Genomic DNA, 3,795 nt, shown 5'->3' with positions numbered 1-3,795 from the left:
TTATCAATTATAGTCATTAAGGAATTGTCTTATTCATTCCTTAACTGTAGAATCTTTGTACTCTTTATATATGGTAATCACCTATCAATAATACCATTCAAACCATAATATGTGTTACTGTTATACAATGAACCCCAGTATGTTCACTCTCCTCTATCATTGTATCAGTGTATTTTTCTTGATTTATCTTATAAATAGCACTTATATTAATATATTTTTTATTATTTTTTAATTATTAACTATACTTTATACATTTTGATCTCTAACAAAAAACTTTAAGTTAGTCCCATATGTTCAAAATTTAATTGGGGTTAACATATTGATCTCTTATAAAATTTAATTCGGCCATGTTAGTCACATACGCTCAACCATACATTATAGTAGCATCACATTAAAATAAAGCAGGACAAATTCTACATTATCATCACATACGTTATAGATGTACCATCAAATTCAAAATATTATAGTACCATCAAATTTTAAAACATTGTACCAACAAATGGACCTTCAAAATCTAAAACATCTAGTATCACTAAAATAAAACTAACAAAACAAACAAAGTGCCATAAAATTGCAAAGAACGTTGCACCAACAATTACAACTTAAAAATGAACCATATGATGATGCCATTAAATTCAAAAGACAAATTAAATAAAGTAGAAGAAACACCATGTAGATTGTCATTGTGTAAATTCAGGAGTAGACATGAATCTTAATGATACTATAATATTTTGAATTTGATGGTACATTTATAATGAATGTGATGATAATGTAGAATTTTTGTTGCCTAGTTTCAATGTGATGGTACTATAACGTATGATTGAACGTATGAGATTAACATGACCCAATTAAATTTTATGAGATCAAAATGTTAGGCTCGATTAAAGTTTGAACATATGAGACTAACTTAACGGTATTTTTTGTTAGAGCAGAAAATATATAAAGTATTTGTAATAATTAAAAAAAAATGAGAAAAATATATTAATATAAGTGTTATTTGTAAGATAAATCAGGAAAATATATTGATATAGTGGTAGAGTATATTGTTTGTTGATCAAGAGGTCTTTGGTCAAATTTTTATTTAATACAACTCTTTTTTTTAATTAATTTGATCTAATTATTTTTGTGAGGAACTAAAATAATTTTTTTTCATTCTAAAAAAAATATAAACTCATTTATTGCATTATATAATAATTTGTGCAAATGAAGTGAACCGCTTGCGGTACATAGAAACGACGTAGTTTGATTCAAGCCATTCCAAAATGATGACGATTGCTTAGTGAATGTGATGGTGACGCCATGACAGAAAATGCAGCTGCTGTAGATTATTTAAAATATATTGTTTATATAAATATTAAACAAGGTTATATTCGAAACTTGAGATGAAAAAACTTACCATTGTAACCTCATATGAGGAGCGAGTATTTCAAAATCAAGCTAAAACAGAAACTACCTTAGGCGCGTGACTACACACAACTAATCAGTAGTGCTAGTACATTAGTATATGCGTCGCTTTCATGTTGGGTTGGCTCTATAGTCACCGACACAAACTGTGGATTAAAAACAACAATGTGTCGTTAAAGTGAAATGAATTAAATTGAAATGGTAAAAAATTATATTTGATTTGAATGTGTTTGAGATACTTTTTTTAAACATTTTGAAGAAACATTTTAATCCCAAGTTACATATGACATAATATATAAATAATTATAAAGTGTATTATATAAAAGAGATGAAACCTAACCTGCGAATACTGTGCTAAATAAAATTGGGAGGTAAATGCCCTCTCCGAGACCTCTTTACAGTGAATGTTCGAATAATATCAGTATCTTTAAGCGACTTAAATATCTTCTGCTCGGTGGAACATATCATAAAAAAAATAAAAATAATTACACTAACTTTACAGTACGAAGAGACAAAAGCTATGTATATTTTTTTATAGGCTTAATTGTAACTTTAGACTCTCTATTTTGTCTTTTTCTCGATTTTAGTCCCCCCATTTTTAAAATCACGATTTTGGTTCCCCTTTTGAGTTTTCTATTGAAAAAGAGATAGGAATAAAGACTAATTTTGCAGAAAAAAACAAAATAGGGGGACGAAAATTGTACAGAAAACTTAAAAAAAAGATTAAAATAATGATTTTTAAAATAGAGAGATCAAAATCAAGAAAAAGACAAAATAGGGGAAATAAAGTTGCAATTAAGCTTTTTTTTTTTTTTTTTTTTTTTTTTTTTTTTATAAGACCAGTGTATAGTTTTAAACTACATTGTACCATTGCAAGTTAAATCATTTTAATAATGTTAATAATTCAATAATAATTAATAAAATGCTAATAAAATGAAACATAAAAAGGGATATACCAAATTCTTAGCATCACTCTGTGACTGTGATTTTAAAACTCAACTCACCAAACTAATTTTATTTCACTTTATAAATCTCACAGTGTAAAAGGCACATCCTAAAACTAAATTACTTGTCCATAAATTTAGAAATATCGTTAGTAAATAATAATGTAAATTTCTCACCGAATGGAGGTAATAGAGAGAGAAACGGCGGCGTCGGCAATGGCGGAGCAGAGCAACGATAGTCGGATTTAGCGGAGAGGATACGGCAGCAGAACAACGGTGGTCGAATTCGACGGAGAGGATACAACGACTCGTCATAGAGGGGAGAGAGGAGATACGAAGAGACGAAGAGTTTTTTTTTTATAAAAAAAACTGTACCTGTTGTACGATGATTAAGTTGTTTTGTTTTGAGAGTTTTTCTTTTTAATTTTGTTTTGATTCATAAATAAATTTTCTTGAGATTTTTTTTTTTCAATTCTTCATTGCCCCATCCTATAATCTTATAAAACTTTTTTGACCTCAATCCAATCACTTTGTTTTATAATGCATAACATATATTCTCAAAATTCATATTCAATTTCGTTTCTATCTTGTATGCCATGGTGCCTGAGTCATACTACCCCTTTCCATATAAAATGTACTGAAAAATCAAAGCCATAAAAATCTGTTACTTGCATTTCTATACCAATACATAAGCTCTTCTTGTATAAAAACCCAACAAACAAATAATTGAAATGTTATCATTTCATTTGTCAATATTTGGTGTTGATAAAAGATGGAGAACTAGTCATCATTGTTATAAAATAGAGCACATCAATAGAGCATGTGTGTTAGAAGAGTGACTGAATTTATAGTCATTATTATGAAAGAGAGGAAGAAGTCTCAATTTTTTGGCACAATCTTTTTAAATACAATTTCAAAGAAATATTGGCCAATAGAGTGGCTTTAAAATTGAAACTAAAAACTAAGATTTAAAATTCACAATTAAAATTTAACACTCAAAGTTAAAACTAATTTTTAATTTTTAATTTTTCAAAACAAAAAATCCACACAAAACATGACCTTTAATAAACAAAATCATTACCTCTGGATATTGTGAGCTACAAGATATATTATTTAAGGAGGATATTTATTCAAAGGAGAAAGAAAATCAAAAACTCAGGATGAAAGAATTCATTTATGCATCTTATTAAATGGTTCTTTCTTTCTTAGGAGAGTAGAGGATTAAACAAAATAAACTCAAAGGTGTATAAATATACCTTTGGTTTTATTGTTATTCCCTCCCACAAACTCATATGAATACCCCGTTCATTAACTCTTTCTCCTCATCTTCCACGTACAAACATTTTATGAGACACCCTGTTGTCCCTTTGGTGCAACCAAGCTAACTTACTTGTCTTAATTACTTTATCGAAATGGGAATAAACTTAAACCAATTATATAGATAAAA

The 3,795-nt window shown here is 28.2% G+C and overlaps 1 long non-coding RNA gene across 1 annotated transcript; it reads right to left on the bottom strand.

The window, feature by feature from the left end:
• Positions 1-1,416: 1,416 nt before the first annotated feature.
• On the bottom strand, positions 1,417-2,840 carry LOC131635509 (uncharacterized). The gene is made up of 3 exons (XR_009293825.1): positions 2,526-2,840; positions 1,745-1,851; positions 1,417-1,550 (listed from the first exon to the last, which is right to left on the bottom strand). It is a non-coding gene; the product is annotated as an uncharacterized LOC131635509 (long non-coding RNA).
• Between the last annotated feature and the right edge of the window lie 955 nt (positions 2,841-3,795).

The sequence above is a fragment of the Vicia villosa genome, unplaced genomic scaffold (genome assembly GCF_029867415.1).
Source record: "Vicia villosa cultivar HV-30 ecotype Madison, WI unplaced genomic scaffold, Vvil1.0 ctg.001502F_1_1, whole genome shotgun sequence".
Classification (NCBI taxonomy): domain Eukaryota; kingdom Viridiplantae; phylum Streptophyta; class Magnoliopsida; order Fabales; family Fabaceae; genus Vicia; species Vicia villosa.
This window is presented reverse-complemented; position numbering and strand designations above follow the sequence as displayed.